This window comes from Lonchura striata, chromosome 4, assembly GCF_050655825.1.
Source record: "Lonchura striata isolate lonStrDom1 chromosome 4, ASM5065582v1, whole genome shotgun sequence".
NCBI classification, from domain to species: Eukaryota; Metazoa; Chordata; class Aves; order Passeriformes; family Estrildidae; genus Lonchura; species Lonchura striata.
The window spans coordinates 19,251,521-19,273,904 of record NC_140706.1 but is presented as its reverse complement, the minus strand read 5'-3'; positions in this window follow the sequence as shown (position 1 = coordinate 19,273,904).

Sequence of the window (22,384 nt, the reverse complement as noted above, 5' to 3'; positions counted from 1 at the left end):
GCTTCATCAGTAAATATCGCCAAAACCACTTTAGTCTTTGATAAGTTCTCTATTGGGCTGGCTAGGATGATCTGCTGAATTTACTGCTTCGAATTTTCAGAATGACAAGGACTCACATTTTATTTTCCCTTTCCAAGAGTTCCATTAGCAAATTATCTTGCAATTTTCCTCCCTCTTTTTTATTTTTGTTTTGCTTGGTATTTTGCTTTGTTTTAGGTTGGGTTTTAGTAGTAAAACAAAAATGCAGCAACATCTAAGTTTGTATTGTCATCAATATTCGAAGCAATTTTGGTGTCTTGGCTAAAAGAGTATAAAACATAGAGGCATTTCACCCTAGCAAGGCAGGTATGGGATTTCCCGATAATTGACTTTGCTACAGAATAGAAATGACACTGAGGACCAAAGACAGAATCTGCACAACTTTGTTGGTGATGTATTTTTTACAGAGTAAATTTAACTGACCTCTGTCAATACATTTTACTGTCACAGTTTTGTAAGACATATTTAGCCCTCAGAATGGTAAATACGCCTTTTCTCTCTTAATCTCCTTGTCTTATTTCCTTATACAGGTTGAGCATTCTTCTCTGAGATTGAACTGAAAGCAGGGACACACATCCATGCAGCCCAAAGTCTACTGAAACAGGTTATCCTACTATGTTAGAGAAACACCTGGCAAGAAAATGTAATCCACTGCTAACAGGAGTAATTCATCTTTGGAGTCAACTGAGTCATTGTGAGGAACATATTTAATGATTGCTCTCTACCCTGCAGCAGTTACATTTTTATTTCAGGGTACAATTCACTATGTTGTTTATTCTGCATACAGCCTCAAGTCATCCAAGGCTCTCAGATCAGGAACAGAGCTAGTATTGAACTCTCTAGGACAGAAAACCTTTTTCAATATGAGACTGTGATTACTATTTGACCTATTTCACTTTGTTTTGAGAGGTTGTATGAAATATGCTCATTAGAGGAACCTGAATTTGGCTTCTTTCGATAGCTCCACAGTCAGCTTAAATCAAGCTAAATCAGGCAGCTATTAGAAAGGGTAATTCTGTCCATAATTACCCTCACCTTCTCACCAGGGCTTCCTTGCTATTTTCTTGCATTAACTTTACTTATTTTGATCTGTGGTATGAATCATATATATAAAAACCCCAAACAACTGCTGGGCTATAAAACCACTCTAGCTGTCTGTCATGATTTAATATCAAGCAGCAACCAAGCCCCATGCAGTTGCTTGCTGAGTCCTGCACCAGCAGGATCAAGAAAATCAGAAGGGAAAAAGCCAGAAAACTCATGGGTTGAGATAAAGAGAGTTTAATAGGGAAAGTAAAAGCAGTGCACACAAAGTCAAACAAGAAATTAATTCGCTGCTTTCCATAGGCAGACAGGTGTTCAGCCATGTCCAGGAGAGCAGGACTCCTATACATTAATGGTAACTTGGGAAGACAAATGCCGTCACTCCAAATGCCCCACTCTTCCTCTTTCTTCTTCCACTTCATACACTGAGTATGAAGTCACATAGTCTGGAATATCCCTTTGGTCATTTTGGGCTGCCTGTCCTGGCTATGTCTCCTTCCAACATCCCATTTACCTCCAACTTCTTTGCCCGCACAGCAGTACAAAATGCAAAAAAGGCCTTGGCTCTGTGTAAGTCCTGCTCAACAAGAATAAGAATTATCAACCTCTATATTATCAACCCTGTGTTCAGCTCAAGTCTAATACATAGCACATACCAGCCACTGTGAAGAAAATTAAATCTACCCCAGCCAAACCAGCACACTGTCAAAAAATGGAAACATAACATGCAAATAGGTATGAGAAGAAAAATTGACCTAAGGGTGCATTTCCAGCATAATCCAGTTCAAAACTGATCTCCTACCCACAGTGTTTTCCAGTGCCTGGTTATTATCAGATGTAACATATAAGGAAATACAGAACAAGCTAGATCAGAAAGTTCAGTCAAACAAACACATATATTTAAGAAGGGTGGGATGATTTGAAGAAGGATAACAAGAAGGAGAGCAAAAGCACCTGTGTTAGGTCCTCAATTATATTAGATTGAACATTACACAAAACTTCCCCCCTTTGATCAGTCTAACTTGATTGTGAAGCCTCAAGGCTAAAGTTTGATTATGTTTTGATTCAAAGCAGCTTTAAATTAAAGTAAGCTATGAAGACAGCAGCTCTAATGGATTTAATTTATTTCCTATTAACACAATTTGCAGTGAGAACCAACAGAAGGTGCCATTCAAGTCATCAGTGATACCTGTAGTCTCAGATGATAGTAAGTAATAGATACATTAGAGAAATGTGATGTAGGTAGAGGTGGAAGGATGCCTTCTGACTCTCGTTTCCAAAAGGTCTCAATTTGGTCTCTGTTGGTATGAGTATGAGATTTTTACTAGCATTTTTACAGACACTGAGATATGACGATGACGAGTTTTGAAGTTCATTTACTGCCTTTTAGGAAATGTCTCCTATTTCTGAGGCACAGGTTATGGAGATCAAATGTTCCTGATCTCCTGGTTTTTACTACTTGGGTATTTTTTATGCTTTTATCATATAAGCACCCTTGTAATTGTAGACATTATTTCCCCATTCTACTAATAGGCGAGATTTCCTCCATATTCCCTTTTCATCTTTCATCAGTGATGAAATACTTTCCTTGAAATGGAATGAATAGTGTTACTAAGAGTATTTAGGATCAAAATATGGCACTGACTTTCTTGAAGGCATTACTTTATTTCCTTATTTACAGATCCTTATGAATCATCAGGATTTAAAACATTTTTGAATGTAAATACATATTTTGTGAAGTTTGTTTTTTGAAGTTTCTACAGGAAAAACTCATCCAGTTCTAATTAGGTTTTCTATGGAGACCTGTACTTTATAAATATAATTTCAGATTTGGAATTGCACTTTAGATTTGGATTTTGGTTGGCAAGCAAACAATTCATAATATCTGGTAAAGTTCTGTGGCAGTGATGGCAAGTACTGAGTGTTTAACTCTGAAGCTAATGCCATTTATTTAAAATAGAAATCATATTCAAGATAGCCCAGGCTTCAAACAGGATATTCAGTGCAGCTAGAAAAAAAAAGTTTCAAATTATGTAGTACATACACCATGTAATACATGGAAATTATATGCATTCTTCCAGTGCTGGATGTAAAAATCAATCCTTTTGTCAAGTGCTTCTATTGTAGACTGCCATGTTGGAGACCTACATTCAAACAAAGGACTCAGAGGGTTGGGCACTTAGCTTCCAGTGAGAGGAGCCTTCTGTCATTCTATAACTCTCCTCGGTCGCAGACGACAAACGAGCTGCTGTAGATAAGACACTTCAGACAAGCTTCTGAAAACTCTTTTGATAAAGTCTCACATCTGAGGTTAATGACAATAGCTAAGGTGTGGGAGTCATGTAATGAGCGTAAATCTGACTTGGAAAATTAAAAGCAAAGAGCATGAAACAAAGAAAAAAGTAACACTAGTTTGAAGAGAATGGCATTATAGTCAGAAGGAGTAAATAATGAGGAACAATGCAGTATGATACATGCGAACTTAGATGATTTAAATACTAAAAGATGAAAGCTAGTTCAAAGCAGCTAAATAGAGAGCAGTGACAGGTTCCTAGGGAAAAAAAGGATATCAAACAATTGGGTGTGTCATTAAATACAAGAAATCAAAAGGTAAAAAGAGTCTAAAAGATAATTCTGTGTGCAGCATTAAATATGAACGATAAGTAATAAGATGAGAAAAGAAAAATCTGTGTCTAACATTAAAAACAAAGGAACATTACCAACTATGCCTAAGTAGGGCAAAAAGGAGTCTGGTACAATTTATTAATATAAACAAAATCTAGAAGAAACAGACTAACTAAGAAGTGAGCAAAGAAAAAGGAATCCACTTTGAGTTAAAAAAATCTAAAACATTATTCAATCCTAGGAAATGGGAGTTTTAAATGCTTCTTGCTGTACAGTTAAAAGCTCTTCTAGGCTGTAGCTTTTGCTCACTGTGTCCACAGCTCAGCTAAACTATCATAGCTCAAAAGCCATGCCTAGAGCTTGCCTAGCCCACGTACTTATTTACAGGAGACATTTGAGGCCCAGATGATAATTCTGTAAGAAAAGTCAAAGCAAGAGAGACTGGATTTTCAAAAATAATTGAAGCACCAAAAGTTACAGATTAGAAGCACTCCAAAATCTCATAATGAGGTTTCATAAATACTTGTGAATCTCTGGACCCTAATTGATGTTAGCAGAAACCTTGGTGCTATGAATTCTTATGGATTAAGTCCATTTATAGTAAATCCCATCAGTGTTAAATCCCACTGCTCCTGTTGTTCCTAATTATGGAACAACAACATTAAGAAATGGACTTTTTTTTCCTTTGTCTACATGTATAATCTCTTTTTAATTTAAAGAATGACCCTATCATAGCTGGACAGTCTTCTAAATTTTTGAGCCCATGCTAGTTTGTCCATAATAAATATTTCCTGATATAACTTATTACAATAATGATTCACTCAGGAGTTAATTTTTGTCATAAATTGTGGTTAATTAAGAAAAATGTTATTGTTAGCTTTTTTTTTTTCAATTAAAAAGTTGGATTTTTTTTTTGCTTGTTTTTCTTACTTTTCTGTTTTGAAATGTAAAAATTTAAACATTCAAAAGTGGAGAAAGTCTGGAATAACTGAACTGACTGTAATAACAGTAACTTCATGAAATACTACTAAAAGGACTGTGTAGCTCACAAACTGATCTGTTCCACTTTGTGGAGGCAGGAGGATTCACTGCAGATTTAGCCTGGCATTTTAGTTCAGTGCAGCCAGATCAGTCTGTGAGACTCCTGGTGCCCATCTTTTGGCATGATTGGCCCAGATTACTGAGCCAAATTAAGATGCTCTATGTCTACCCTGATCATTCAGCCTAGCTTGGCTACACATCCATGGGTGTAATGTGAGGCACACTAATTGCTAATTGCTGGATTATATCTTGCCCCAGTCAAGAGTGTAAGAATATTATAAATTATAACTGAAAAGAATATATTCATTTTTTACAGCAGGCTAGGCAATATGCTTTTCTTCAGAAAGGGAAAAAAAAAAAAACTGGAACAATTTCTTTAAAGTTAAAAAGTAAATAAAATTCCCTCTATCTCCCCTCTCCCCCTGGAATAGCCTTTCAAACTTCTTTACCTGCTAAAACTGAAATTCCAGTGTTAAAAAAATTAAGAATTAGAATTTTCAGGGTGAATCTAGGTAGATCACTTCGGGGTTGTTTTTGAAGGTTTTTTGATCTGAAAAGCTTGTAAATCAATAATAATAAACCTGCTATATGAAAATGTTTAATAATCTCAACAAAGGACAGTTCTAACCAGGTCCAAGCTTCTTTAAAATTAAAGAATGTCTTATATAAGGATGAGACAAACAGGCAACATATCTTGCAGAAACACAAGATAAAGCATATCAAGTTGTTAAAGTGTCTAGGAATACTGCTGTTGATCACACCTCCATCTTCCAATGGAGAATGATAGTTGGTCACAAATTCCATCTTGGATTAACTTGGATCAACCAATTTACAACAGCTCCTTGACAATGGAGGAGTGACTTACTGTGGAAAGGAGGAAGCTCTGATACACTAATAGTAAGACTTTTTTAAAAAAAAAGATAATTTTTGCTACATTATGTAGTGAATGGGGAGCAGAAGATGGCAAAGGCTGAAAAGCAAGAGTTCACAAGCTCAGACTTTCTGGGAGAATTGAGAGAGACGTAGATACCTGACATTTGTACATTTTATGCCATTCAGAGTTAAGAGATAAGAATTCAGTAAAAGGGGTCCAGTAAACATATTACATAATAAGCAACAGCACAATGGAGAATTTAGACTTGAGAATAAGGGCTTTGTGGGATAAAAAATAAAAGAGATGGTGTAATAACAGAATTAAGAGAGAACACTTTTTTGATCAGGTATGGAGGATAGCCAGATTTTAATCTCTGGGCTATCTGTACCTATGTATGGGTAGCACAGACCAGAATGCTTCAGAGCCAGGACATCTTTAGTAATCACCTGAACAGGTGCTGGAACCTACACTTGTATCAATGCTAGCAAACTGAAATGTGCAATGCTATCTATTTGTTAACATGGTGCCTGGCACAGATTTTTGTCTTTGCCAATTAGCATATTCTATTGAATACATATTCTTTGTTCATATTATCAAAGCACGTTTACAAACCTGTAGTAGCTGTCATGTCATTACAACCAGACTGACGTTGTTATGTGCCACAGGGCTAGCTAGGTTATTGTAACTTGCCTATACAGGCCTCACAGAACTGAATTTTCTTTACCTGATCACCTTAGTGGTACAAAATATCAGACCAAATGATGTCTTTCATGCCTGGATGCTTCTCTTCTATTTTTAGTCATGAAAAAGTCATAACTGACTCACAGCATTCATCTGTAATAATTTAGTTTAGCAAAAATCTTTTTAATGTCCTGTTTCCTTTGATATTCATGTCTCAAAAGCACAAAGATGTTGAGGACAAATACCTGCATGTGTTTCATTTCATACTCTATGAGGAAAACTTTGCTTTTTGAAATCTGAGTGAGCTTCCCACAAGAAGCAGTAGTAATTCCAGACCTCTATAGATTCCCTAAGTTCTATTTCAAGTCCCTTAAAAAGACTAGTACTACTTTAGCATTACAGTACATTTTATCTTCATATTTACATGATAACAATTTCATCATTTCAGTTGTAACCAGTTTTTTCTTCTATTTCTCAGCAAATATTTATTTCTTATCCTCCTAGTTGTTCTAATTTTTCTTAGCTTTTCTAAAATTATGCAATTGTTCTACAGCATAAGAAAAGCTGTGCTGATTTTTTTTATTTCTGAGCATACATATTGTCTAGTTTTCTAACAATAACTTTTGTATTTTGAGAGATGATTTTTTTTCCTTAATAGGTAAACAGAGATGATGATGCACAGTCTTGCCCAGTGTCTGTTCTAAAGTTAAATCGATCATTATATTCCCTCTGCATAAACATCAAACCTCTCTCTGTTCAAAGGAGGTAATTTTTAATATGATAAAACTATAGCTTCTGATGTAACCATCCAGATGTGATTTAACATTTTAGGAAAATCTGAAGAGCTCTAGGCCTAGCATTTTCACAGAGAAGCATATCTTATTCCTTGCTCATAGAATGATTCTGTGTCCCACTGTTTCTGTTTCATATCTAAGTTGTTTATTGATTTGACTAAAATATTTATACAATACATATAACCTCTGCAGTATGATGTATGGCAGCATTTTGAGAGATCAGGAGGGAATGAGAGTGAGTAAAAAGAATATCCCAAGATCTTTTAATGAATAAGAAATATGTGGTACTCTCAAGATTTCACATGCTTTTCCAGGTATAGGGAACTGGAGAGCAACACACTGGAAAGCAATCTGGGGGTCCTGGTCAGTGAAAGCTGGACATGAGCCAGCAGTGCCCTGGCAGCCAGGAGGGCCCAGCATGTCCTGGGGGCATCAGGCACACATGGCCAGCTGGGCAAGGGAGGGGATTGTCCTGCTCTGCTCTGAGCTGGGGCGGCCTCATCTTGAATATTGTGTGCAGTTTTGGGCACTGCAATGTAAGATATTAAGCTACCAGAGAGTGTCCAAAGCAGGGCAACAAAGATGGTGGAAGAGCCTCAAGGGGAAACCATATGAGGAGCAGATAATGTCACTTGGTCTGTTCACTCTGGAGGAGACTGAGATGAGACCTCATTGCAGTTACAGGTTCCTTGTGGGGGAAAGAGAAGGGGCAGGTACTGATCTCATCTCTGTGATCAGAGACAGGACCTGAGAGAATGGCATGAAGCTGTATCAGGGAAGTTTAGGCTGGATATCAGGAAAAGGCTCTTCACCCAGAGGGAGCTCAGGCACTGGAACAGGCTCCCCAGGGAAGTGGACACAGCACCAAACCTGACAGAGTTTAGACATTGCTGTCAGGCACATGGTGTCACTCTTGGGTTGTCCTGCACAGGACCAGGAGCTGGACTCAACGATCCTAATGGGCCCCTTCTAACTCAGCTTATTCTGTGAGTCAGTGCTACACAGTTCAATTGCATACTTGGAGAAGTGTGTATCTTGCATTTTAAATTAATTCTGCCTATTAGGTATGTTTTTGGAGAATTTTTTCAGCTCAGAGACTTTCTGGGTAACATGTGCCAGTGTCTTACCCTCTCAAGTAAATGTGATTTTCTGATGTTTAAATTAAATTGCCTGTATCTTAGTTTGTGGTCATTGTCTCTTGTCATTTCCTTGGCTACGACTGGCTCATATTTACAGCATGCAAACATATACACATTGATATTGCTCCTACAGGGCATTCTCTTCTAGGAGACCTCTCTCAACCTCTCCTCATACAACAGACACTCCCATTCCTTGATGGCATTTGTGACCCTTTGCTGGAATCCAGAATGTCCAATTCTCTCCTACAAAGAAGACAGCAGTTCAAACGTGTCTCAGCAGTGCTTTTTAGAGGAGAAGGGTGACATCCCTTGAGCAGCTGGTAGCCCTCCTGCTTGTGTGGCCCAGGACACTGTTGGCCTTCAGTGCTGCAAGCACACTGAGGTTAAGATATCTCAAGATACCTCCCGACTGAATAACCATCATACAGACAGCAGACTGAGGCTGATGTCTTTTAAATATTCTTAGCTAGAAATTACTAACTGATTTCAATGACAAATTGGCACTTAGGTATTTCAGAGAATGTGAACCAGCAGATGTTTGTTTATTTTCAGGCAGAAAATTACAGAAAAGAGGATAAACAGGTCAGATCTCTAAAAATCCCTATTCCTAGACTTGTGTTCCTACATTACTAGATATATGTGACACTAATATAATAGATTTCAAGCTACTGACATTGTAATAGATATCTAAAGCTGACATTAATTCAGATGCACTTTTAATCTTGGTAGATCTGGAAGCAGAGGCATGATCAATTCCAAATGAAATAAAATACAAAGAAAACACCAATGTTTTTCTAGCAAACTGTTTACATTGAGAGATGTGCAGCAGCAGGAGCTCTGACCAAGAAAACACAAAAATATAAAAGCTGTCAACTCTTCAAATATTTTTCTTTCATCTTGATTTCACAGAAGAAACTACATATGATTAAGGTAATACCTTCCTTATTAACTTGTAAGAATACCATTTTCAGAAACATTGCTTCCACAAAGAAATCTGGACAAAAACTAAAAGGTGGCACTACAAACATATTGCAGTGAGAAAAATAATTAGCAAATTTTTGTACTGCTTTATCCAAAGGAAGGTAAGTACAATAAAGTGGGAGGAAAAAAGCAGTAAATTAAAACCTGTATGTCTTAGAAATCCCTTCTCTATATTAACCACAGTGTTAACATAGTGGTGAATTTTTATGTTTGCTTGTAAAAAAGATAATTGTTAGCATAATTTACAAACATCAGAAGAGTCATTATAATGATATGGCTACTCTAAGGAAGCATTCATATGTTACTCAAAGCAAAAAAATTGCTATAGAAATATTCATATGCTGTAGTGTGTTTTGAGTACTGCTTTCTTTGTTTCTAAACTCTCGTTGCCTATACACACAAGAAACATATATGTAGTATGTATATGTATGATTAGATATGTTTAACAATAATTGTAGGATTTCAAGCAATTTATACCATCACAATTTTTGTCCAAGGACTTGATCCACTGAGGGTTTGATCTTCAACTCCCAAGAAGACATTTTTCCCAAAGTAGAACACTGTGTTGAGACAAGATGCAAGGTCATGTACAATTCTTATATCTGAAAGAAAACAATTTCAGAAGTTACAAACTGAAGGACTAAATAACTAATTCAAAATATCATATTGTCATGACTGGTTTTAACTCAAGTAAGCAAATTCAAGATTTAGAGCTTTTATAAACCTACATCCTGTCCAGGTGGCTTGGGTGTGTTATTGGAAGTGCATAAGTATAAAATAAACATAATATACTGTTGATGTGATTATGCATGCAACATAATGAAGGAAAAGGTGACAAACAGTGGTCAGTAACAGTCAGGAGACTAGATGAGTTTTGTAACCTGAACAGTAGTAAAAGAAGGAAAGTAATACAGGTCCCATTTATATTATTTTATACCTCTTTCATCTTTTCCTCCCTCCTGAAGGAAGCCCTATCCACCTCACCTCCTCAGTCTCTGGAAATGGGTGGCAGTGCTGCAGTTCCATGGGAGATGGCAGGACACTGTTTTCAGCCTTCTCCGCTCTTTGATCTTTTCTACTCCACTACAAATTCAGTCAGCAAGAGTACACCAGTTTTCCTATAACTTTAGTTTAGGATATGAGAGCTAATTAGATGAAAGAAGCACTAGAAATACTCAGGTGACAGGAAGATTTCCAATACCTGCAGTGGCAAAGCTCAGCTGGAACTACTCAGGTTCATTTTCAAGCTGAATGTATTAGTCTTGCATGTCAATGATGAGCAGCTGCCTCCCTCTGAGAGACTCTACTTTAAGAGACTGCTAAAAATCTTAAAGCTGAATCCACTCCTAATCTATTAATTAGTTTGGCCCAAAATATTAGTCTGTCTTAATTAAGCCAATTCCATATGGACCAAAATACATTTGCTAACTAAATTTCAGCCTAAATGGAAGCATTTATATCTTGGAGTATGATATTAATGAGACTCATTTAATGAAGGTGGTGATTTTCTCAAAAGATAAAGAATGGGTGAAAGATACCCAATACCTAGAAACAGATTCCTGTATGGTTTTTGGTTTTTTTTTAATCCTGTTATTTTAGCCATGAAAGTGTTTTTAAAACATTTTTACCAATATGAGCCGCTAACATTTCTCTATTGTGCTATGATAGAAAATTGGGATTTATTAATACTATGCTGACTCAATCTCTCTTTCAAAATTATTCCCTTATGAAGTAGAGATGCAGATGTGTAGGATGTTTTCTGATTGTCTGTATTTCCACTGTGGGAACTAGAGTTCCTGGTGTATTACTATCACTAAAAAGTGATTGGCACTTTAACAAAAATCCATACAAAATAACAATTTTCTCTCCAGCAAAAGTGGGGCAGTGAAATGCCACAGAATTTTCTGGGTGCTGAGTCTCCATCTCTCTGTGAATTTTCTGATTAATAATAGAAAGTTCATGGGTACCTTCAGAGTACCCATCCAGGGCAGGAGCATAGCTAAAATCCATTTCATTTGGGTGAAATCTTCTATATAGGATTTACAGTTCTTCTGACACACTGAGGAGGCTGCATTAGCTCACAGTCTGAACTGATTCTCTGTCTGCACATTTTCCTTACCTGAGAGAATACAATTGCATTTATGACTTAACAAGTTCTTGTTTTCTTAAGCAAAGGAGTTCACTTGAGGAAGAGGGAGAAAGAATTTTCACTTTGAAAAGAATATTCTATGTTTGTTAAATCTTTGAAAATTCACCTTTGTTCAATTGAAAAATTAATCTAACAAATCCAACACATTGATTCTATATACCTAATTATTATGATATACCTACTATTTTAATAAGATACTTCCCCTTTTCTTTTTTTGTGCTTTGTTTCATTGCAGAAAGAAATACACCCATTTATACTGCCAGCATGGGTTCTAATTTAAGATGATCTTACAAGCACAAATTGTAAGCAAACTAGAAAAATAAGAAGTCTTTTTAACTAAAACCTATGGACTTATGTGCAGAAATATATTCAAATGAAACTGAAAACCACTGGGAAGCAGGTTTAACATATCCTCTCTCTTCAGTCCTTGTAGATTTTAGAAAGAATACACATTATGCTTTAGGACTGCCTGACCCAAACAATTTCCATCATTGCTCATCCTGGAGGAATATTCTGATCCATTGCATTAGCTGTTAAAATTACTCACCTACATTACCGACAACTCTGCACAAAAGTATTGAAATGGCACAATTTGTGTTATGATACTGGTCATGTCAAATCTCTACAGGACTTTTTTTTTTTTTTAAGTAGCTGTATGGCTTATTTATGTTTTAAACTACAGGATATTTCTCATTTCCTAAAGCAAAAGGAAAAGAAAGAATAATAATTTTTAAAGGTATTCTCATTCTGTCATTCATCAAATTTGCGATCAAAACTCTTTAGCTTTGGAAACAAAAAAGATTTTTGTGATTCACAGTAAAGGAGAAAAGTCACTAGTTCTGCTAATATGAAAGAATTTTTGAAATAATTACTGAAAGGAAAACGCTATGCACCTGAAATTTCCAGCCAAAATGAATGGAATGGAGAGAGAAATCACAGATTGGTATGAAAGGGGAAAGAAAATAAATTAACAATGATGACTAAACAGATTTATCTGAAAATAGTCATCTTTCCATATGTAAACTGTCTGAATATTCAACAGTAAGAGAATCTAAAAATGACATAAATAAGCGACTATCATAAAGGAAGTATTACAGTATATTATGGTGATAAAATATCTTCCGTTTTTCCTGCTTCCTTGACATGGTTTTGTCTTTTTCATGATAGATGAGAAAAAGGCAGACAAACAGATAATATTTTTTTTCACTGTGTCTTGCTCCTGACACTCAAGCGAATGTTTTGCAAAAGAATGTAACTGTTTTTCAGAGAGGACTTGCCTATAGAAAGATGTAAAGACAAAAGCAAGGAAGTTTGTTAGAAGGGGATTCCTCTGTGTTTTCAGAAAATACTGTTTCACACTCTGTGTGTTCTGGCATCTGATTGTAAATGTCTATGAAGTAGTTAGGAAGAGACATTTTTATAGAATCCATGGAGTAGTTTTTCTCTTGAAAATAATGGGTTCATAGTTTTTGTCTCTAAGCTCTGTGCTGTGTTCAGATTCAGTGATATAGCTCTTATATCATTTGTTTCCACTGAGCAATGTCCATAGCAGTTTTTTTCTTCTTTTTAATTTTTCTAATTATTTTCCTCTCCCTCTGGTTGTTTAAGCCTTAAGTTATACCATTTATTTTTAGATTTTAAGTGACTGGTTCCAGGACTGTTATCTCTATTTGAAGCTTGTCATGTACGTAGCACAGCAGGACACCAAGTAAGTAAGTAAGTTTTCAAATACTGTAAGTAAAAATTCAAGAAAAACCCATTTTGGAATAAAAATACATGTATACACTCTGCAGCTAGTCAACCCTGTTTCCTGGTGTCTTAGGGTCATTTTTGAAAATAGGAATTTACCACTTCTTAGAACCATTTTGAATTGAAGATTATAATAAAGTATACAATTGACTGTCATGAAGCAGCATTTGCAATAATTAACATCCACCATAGTTGCATATTTAGCTTTTCACACTATTTCCATAAAAATAAACAATATATTTCTAGAAAGAAAAGAAAAGTACTGGAAAGCCATCACCTACATTCATGACAAGAAGCTCAAGGGCACTACTACTTTTTTTGCCTCCTATACTCCCCTGGAAAAATCCAATGTGATATATAAGCACAAGAATTTTGGTGGGTGAGAACTTAATGATAAGGATGTAGCAGCAGGTCTTTGACACTAGCCAAAAAAAATATATTCTATCACTAATTCGTTCACTAGTGTGGGAGTAGCTTTTGGATTTGTGTCCAATATCTCTCTTACATCCATATTAATAAATATTATCATTTTGGTGTATTTTTTCCTTTTTTCTTTTTCCTAAATTTCATGCTTTATTTGCATAGACTTCTTCACAAATATGCAGCCTTCACAAATACTTGGTGGCTGAGATACAGCTCTTAATTGTGACAGATGCATCAGAGTGCACACCTTTATTCTTGACTTGATAAATGCTTGCAAATTTCAGATAAGAGTATTCACTGCATATAGTTAAGACAACAGATTTTACCTGTATGGAGTGAAATATATTTTCTGATGAAAATTCATGAGATTAAATGTCACCTTCAGAAAGCTTGTGAAAAACGACCTGCAGTGTGAATCTTTCTGTCAGGATTCAAGTTTACATTGTTCCACTGGTGTACCTAGCCCATTTCCAGTGACAACGAATGTGCAATGATATGTGCACCTTTCCTGAACCTATTACGTGCTGCATCTCTGCACTGTTTTTTTTGCTGCTGGGAATAAGGGCTTGGAGCACAGAAAACAGTGAAGTGCCTGGATACTGTACTTGTTACTTTAAAAATATGTATTTGTAACTTCTGTATGACATCTGAGTTCATGATTTTAAGTGCTGCTGCTCAGAAACATGAAATCCCTGAGGTGCTATTTGTGGCAATGTCTAGAAATATTTTTTATTTTATTTTAGAACACATCAGCTCTTAAAATGGAGATTAGATTTTTATTCTAATGGCAACTGTATTGATGCACTTGGTTTAATATATTAATAGCAAAAAAAACTGGTGGTGTCACAGGAGAACAGACTGTAAAACAAAGCAGACACATGACCTTGGTAGGTCTGTTTGGGAATTCCCAATGCAAAAATGCTATGGAGTTTGCTAGATGGCCTTTGAATTACATTTTTCATGTCAGATCATGAAAGGACATGAATGCTGGAATTTTAAATGTTGACTTTTGTTTTTCCACTTCTTTTATAAAGATAAAAGTACTTATTTTTGACACAGACAACAACATTAAGAGCTTTATTTGTTCTTTATCTGTCTCGTATAAAAAAAAGTATTGATTACCTTATAATGGTATTCCTTTTCAGAACATAATGGTATTTCTTATAGAAGAATAAAGCTTATTCTGGTATTCCAACTTTCTTGGAACTGCTGTTTGCAGTTTACATTTGCCTGCAACATTTCAGTCAAACAGCTAGTACTGCTCTTTCCTCAAAGGTACGAGTTGAGCAGTTGCCATCACATCAAGGCTTTATATTTCACAAGGTTTTATCTACAATAGTCACATAATGTATTGTCTTATTATTAGGACAAATTCAATTATTTATTCAAGTTTTTTGACTAAAATAATGGACTAAAGGGTCCATCATGTGGCCAGCTATTATTGTTAAAACCATTTTCTTGTGATATCTTAGGGAGATCATTCTGGATGGGATGTTACCATTGTTTCCATACTCTATTGTAATTTCTGAAGATGCACGCACACACACACAAAAATGCATGCACACACAAGACAAATAAATGAAAAACAGTCATTTATTTGCAAATAATTGAAAAACAGTCTTGACTAATGAAGTGTTCCAATAAAGACAGATCTCCTAGCTGAGACTCAAAACAGCCTTTTAATTTGAACATGTTTAATTTTAACACATATAGTAGGAAATTGAAAATGGAACTGTATGTTGCAAAAGCTAGTGCTTATCACTGTGATGGAAGGATGCAAAGATCCCGTGCAGTGCTTCAGCCTGACTGTACTGCTCACAGCCAGGTCCATGGAAAAAAGAACTTGTAATAAAAAAAACACTATGAGTGAGCAGAAATAATATGGTAGCAGTAACAAAAGCAAGCAATAGCACGTCCAATGGCATAACAGGGTTATTATGAGTCACGTATTCCTGCTGACTCTAGATATATAAATCAACAATCATTTAAGGCAAAACATGATGCAGACAAAAGGGAGACAGATCCCCTATAGACTATAGATTTTTCTGTTCAGACTGGTGGAGTTTGACAGTTTCATCAGCTCTTCCCTTTAAAGTAGGGTTGCTTCAAGTGGTGAGACCAAGTCCACTGGCTGCAGTTCAGCTGCACACTAGGTGATTAGACTGGGGTGGAAGAATGTCTGTAGGACAGAGGAGTCCGAGAAGGGAATACAAATGCATTGGAAAATATGTGAGCTGATTCCTCTGCGATTCTTCCCATCTTCAATGAGGAAAGTGTAGCCTGTAAGTGTAGCTGTAAGTTTTGGGAATCCTTGCCCTTTCCACTGCTTTCTCAGTGCTCCCTTCTTGAAGTCTAAGAAAATCCATAATAGGACTCTGGGCCAGGAAAGAGAAGTAGTAATGTTCTAACTTGAAATGTTTTGTAGTTTGTTGGTTTGGAGTTGTTTATGATAGATATCTATTTTGTAATTTTTATTATGTTGCTGAATTTTGCACATGAACACAGTTGAAACAAAACTGATTTTTTCAACACTCTACACACAAAAACACACACTCATGTAAGTGTGCATTTATAGTAGGCACATGTAAATATATCTAATGCCATAGATAAGCAAATTAAGATGTGGTTTCCTAAATCAAGTACTTAATTTTTCAATACCTGACAATTATTGTAAGAAACATTCTCAGGCCATATTTTTCTGCAGAGTTCTTCAGCAAATGCTGTGATTGACCATAGCAAGCATCCAAAAGAAACAGGAAATAACTTAATTGGTGCTGATTGTATTGTATGCAATGATAATAGTCTTACTCCACTTCAAGACTGCCAGGTTCCTTCCTCCCCCAGTAAAATCATGTGGTTTTATTCAGTAAAATGCCTTATTTTTGCATTCCTGTAACAGCAAAATTCAGTATCCTTTAGAGCATACGGTAGGAAAATTTCTCAACAGAAAAGGAAAGTCTAACATATTCCGTATGTGTGGATTTCAGCGTATTTGTATTCATACAGACATATGTGATGGATTTTTTTAATTTTATTTGAAACCTCTTCCTTAAAGCAAGCATTTGTATTTTTAACTTTAGGTAAGATTCTAAACATTAGCATTTGTGTGCATTTCATTCAGCCTACCTCATCATTTTCTTGTTTCATGCCCAGGGCTTAGCAGTTGGAGTTTAAAAACAGCCAGCTTTAATGTCTATGACTGACATGTAATTTCTGCTTACTTTAAAGCTTTTTTTTTTGCTAACTTTGCCTTTTTTAAAATTCTTTCCCGTCCATAATCACAAAGCTACATAAGCTCTTTTGTGGCTTAATAAATATTGTCAGTTTTTTAAAGCTCAGTGTGGTGTATATTCTTCTTCAAAGATAGTTATTAAGCATATAAAAAGAAGCTTGTTAAATTTGTAGATTCATTTTTTTTTATTATTCCTACTTCTTATATTTAAAAGAGGAAAGATAATCCATTAAAGAGGTTGAACTGTCAAAAACACTGCCATATCTATAATTAAGTATAACCTTCCTGGGTTTAAATAACACTATCAACAAAAGCCTCTAAATTTGAAATTAAATGCTCTACCTTCCATTAGCATTATTGTTTTTCTAGGAAACTCAGAGATGTGAATTCAAAGGAGGTATTTAGCTCACAGGTATGACATATCTCCCATTTTTAAAAGTAAAGAATAACAAGAGGCCTTCCATTTTGGAATATATATGCCTTAGATTACATGTTTAATGACAAGCATAATTAAGTATAACCCTAAAACATCTATGCCCTCAACTTTTCTTCTCATTTTGTGATCAAATAAACAATTCTGAAAGATACAGTGGAAGGAGTATTCCATGTCATAGTTCTTAAAAAGTATTTTATCATTACAGCTGGAGAGATTTGCCTCACTCTCAAAAGTTTGTTCTTTTTTTTGTTTCTTATAGCACTTTAGAAGTTTCTGTAAAATAGAAGACACACATAACTGAATTATTTATTGAATAGATTTTGCCATGTTCATTTGAAGTACTTGGCAGAGCCCATTCATTATTTGCAATGTATCTTAGTTTTAGATTAATATGAGCATGATTTTTAATGAATCTGTTATAATTTTTCCTGCCATGACCCTTAACACATCACTGCATGACAGAATGTGTGTGAATAGCTACTAGCTGAGACATACACATCTCAAGGCAAACAAAATACAAAAGCCAGCTCCTGTGAGGTTCATAACTCACCCTTTACACACTGCAGATAGCTGACAATGGATCTTCATGGGTAACCTGAAACTATTTGATTTGAGGACTTATACATCCTTTCTTCTCTTTCTTCTTTCCTACACAATCCATTTGCTTAGTATATGTTTATAGTTTTTATTTTCCTATTTGTAAACTATTTCACATAGAATAAAAATCACTAATATTGAGTTGTATTATGACTGATTTAATCTGAAAATTTGTGACAAAATATTTCAAATAAGAAAATGATGGAGGACAAAAAATAAATTAGTGGCAAAGTATTTCAACTGAGGCTGCAAAAGAAAATTATTAGAAAACATTCACTGTCTATCAAGATTTTCCTCAAAGTCCATCCTGCCTTCACTGAGTATTTAAATGAGGTTGTTCAAGTCAGAGAAATAGTGATGCAAGACCTGTCAACAATTGTAAATTGCCCCTTCCAATTTGAATTTCCTTTACTGCATGAGGAGTTCCATGTCCTTTCTGTTTTGCTTAAGAGTGGAAATGAACCTTCAGAAATTCAACTTTCATTTTATGTTTAAGTTCCAGTCAAAATGTATTTCATGGGCAGACCATGCACTTATCCGACTAGATATCCTTTGAAATTCTCTGTGTTGTGTTGTGCTTTGCTTTTCTTTTAAAGTAGCTGTAGGGCTTATAATGGTATATTGAGAACATATTGTTTATTTGTTAGAATACAGTAGAATACAGTGCTATATTAGTCAGTGTAAAAAAATAATTTCCATAAGACTTTATACTATCATTATAGTTAATATATCATATTAATGTCAAATTGTAGCAAATTTTGAATTAAAATAACAATGTTCAGGGGTAGAAAAAAAGAAACTAATTTGAAGTCAACCTTAAATTATAAAATACCAAACCATCTACTAAAACACTAAATATTAAATACTTAATTCCAAATGCCAAAACACCATCAAATATACTTTTAAAGAGCTCAGCTGCCTGTCTCAAACACTGTCAAGGCCGCAGAAGGATCTTGTCACAAGCCACCACAGCAGGTATTTGAGATAAGCACAGAAGGGAGGAATTTGCAACAGAAAGGCACTAAATCCAGGCCTGGCAGAGGCAATTTGCTTAGCATATCCTGCTTAATGCATCCAGACAAAAATTCCCACTGTGACAAACTGTGGGAAAGCAAGCAATTGTCCAGGCATGTATCATCCAGAACAGCATCTGTGACCACCCCATGGGTACCAAAACCTGGACTGTATAAAGGTGGTACCCACAGAAGAAAGGCTCTGGAGCTCCCACCACTGAGAAATCCAGGGTGAAGAAGGGCCAAGAGACACTCCTGGACCCACAGCAGTTCTTCTGCTTGGACTCTCTCTCTCCCTAGGCCCCTTTTCTATTCCTTTCTACTATCTACTTCACATTAATTGTTAAATAAAATTCATATTATTGCCTGTGGCATGTGATCTGTCTGCATTTAGTTTGGGCAGAGGCACCTCTCACTAATTGGATTGCAACACAACAGAAAATAAAATATGTTTTAAAATCCAGGAAAAGCCTTCAAACTCACACTTCAGATCACACCTTCATACTACAAACTGAGAAAGTACAGGAAGAGCTTTTTTCCTTACTACACTGATTCATCACTTCTAAGGCCACTGCTACTGTGTTTTTTTAATCTAGATTGAGAATTTATACTGCTTCTACAACTCTTAATCTGTTTAACTGGCTTTTTGGCAGCAACATGAAACCCAGGCACAATGCTACTCTCTCCATCCTGCAAAGGTGGTTCATCTTTAGGCGCATGTATAAAAATACGTACTCTACGCTGTTCACGAAAATCAAGATTATATCATGTACAATTTTTTTGTATATTTATATTGTTAAAGCATAAAGAAAACTTTCCTCTGTGAAGTCCAATGCTCTGATTTAGGGAAAAAAATTAGATGGGAGTGTTATTGCTGTACAAAACATTTCACAAGCACACAGCTGGGTGAGTGCATGTACCTGTGTGTTTCAGACGAAGGTCAGCCTGCCAAAGCATCTTGCTCTCAAGGATCTTCTGAAGTCCATCCAGAAGTCAGACTCATCTAGTACATCTAACTTGACTCTGAAGGTTTGATAATAATCTCTAAAGTCCGGAATAATTAGGCTTGATTATTTAAGATAACATTTCTTTTTCTTTCAAGGTTACAATTTGAACATATTGAAACTCTTTTGCTCATGTTTTTAAGTGACTTTTCCTGAACTAATAGCATGCTAGCTAAAAAAATGAACTTATTCCTTACTACAAGTTTTGCAACTCTACTGATAAGGAGCTTGCAAGTATTTTGAAAAGTCAAGATAAGCTGGAAAACAGAAATACAAATATAGATGTTGCAATCTTCAAAAAAGGTTATGAAAACAGCTTCTGTCAGTTACTAGTCAGTAGCAGAATGGCTGTATTACTAATCCCACAGCATGACCTACAGCATGAAGCAGGAAAATCACAGCACATCAAAACGAATATAATAAGAAGCTCTGATTTCATACAGTAAAATTATTTATGGAGAAGTTGAACATATTGTACTGAAGATTTTCTTTTATGCAGAGTATTTCTAAGAATTGGACACTTCTTATGTTTCAAAAAAGAAAAAAAATATGTTCAGATTGGTCTTTGATGGACAAACATTTTTTAAAAATTGATTAATACTGGATGAAGTCCCAGACAAAAACCCGGTGCAGCTTTGTGTAAGGGAGAAGGCTCCACCTTTTTCTCATTTCCCAGTGTTTGTACTTCAGCCCATTCTAAAATATTTCTTTGGAAAAAACAAAGAAAAATACTTCACTTATTACATTGCATTGATAATGAAATCCTAGCAAAGCTAGATATTTTTCCTTCCACTAAAATGCAAAGGATAACTACTACTTATTTATGCAATGAAGCTGAAATCAAATAAATAATGCCTGTTATTGCTTTCCCAAAAAATAAAACAGTTTTAATATCTGGTGTTAGAGTTCCTGCTGTGTTTCTCTGAGGCTTTTTCATACCAGAAAATGAACAAAACTCTATTATGGAATGAAAGTAAATAACATCCCAGATATTATTTGTTGTCCCCCCAAAACAAGAAGTTATTGTAGCACAAAATAATACAATTTATTTTAAATAACAGAAGATATAAGTGAAGGAGAAGTGGAATAAAGTTCACTGACCTTTTTCCATAATTTTCATCATTCTTCTGATTTATGGTAAAGATCAGTGGTAAACCACAGGTGGTTTAGTTATATCCTCTGAAATTGTTTGAATCTGTAGGAGATAAATAAAAAAATATCAAGCTCAGAATTGTGAAGTGTTCCCTTTGTCTAAAAATCATTTCCATATTTAATCAGACTGCAGGGATTATTTTTTAAATGTCATGGATTTTTCAGACTGAAAAGTTTCTTCACATTAGAATGTCTTCCCTTTTAGAGTGAAAAAATTGGTTTTTTCCATTCTTCAGCTTATCCCCTATAACTTGATTTATTATTCAGCATTAGCTGCTAAAGCAGTACAAGGGCTTTGTTTGGAAGGAAGCTGAGTATGGACGTGACAAGTTTCCTGTTCCCATTGTTTTGTCCAAATAAGTCCTGAAAAGTTCTGATTTCTTCTCTGTGCATTGGCTCTTGAGGCACCAAAACCATACACAAGATGGGAAGAAAAGCCCTTGTATCATTCTGTCTTTTGAGAACATAGAATGAAACACATTTGAAAAAGCAACCAAATTTCCATTGACAGGAGGAGCCTTACAGGTTATTCTAAGTGAGGATTGTTTAACTTCTGAGGAAATGTTTCTCTTTTCCTATTTTTCCAATAAGTAAAAGAACCTTTTCCAGTAAATTAATGGAAAACACCTGGAAGCCAACTGTAATGCTGGATTCCTCAAATGTTGACTTTCAGAAAATGAGGAAGGGGGTAAATAGCTACTACATTCCTGAGTCCCTGTAAATTAATTACAATAAAAATAATATAACCTTTGTTGAAATTATACTCTAAGTAACTTCAATCTGAGTAATTTCATCTGAGGTTTATATCCTCTATGGTTTGATAACAAACTTTATGGTTTCCAAAAGTATGTAACAGAAAAAGGAAAGATGAGAGTAACAAGTCATACATGAATAGAGTGTGATGTTTTTGCACTCATCAATAATGGGCACCTGTTGATATTTTAAGCAATGATTTAATTGATGAAATGAATCATTTGAAACATAAGAAAATGCTTATGAAACATGCTAATGAATATGCTAATATGAAAATGCTAATGAACATGCAAACAAAACAATCTAGGAAATTTCATGGTTAGATTCATATTTGCCCCTGTGTTCAAGTGTTTTCAAGCTGAAATTATCTAAGGGTTTCAGCTTTCAAGCTCTTCATTTTCTGTCCAGCTTTTAAAAGTATTCAAAATTTTGTTGCATCTGGAACCTGCAAAGGTTTTTATTTTTTTCCCATAAGAAAAGTTGTCTGCATTAAAATATTTAATGGAATTTATCAACTGCTCTAGCCTATAAAACCCAAGTGTGTGTTCTTTTATTAGAGAATCATAAATGTTGATACCATTCACCTACAGAACAATATCAAAGCAATAAATTGCAGTTATTCTTTCCCCTTTCAGCTATTTCCAGGAGACCATAATAA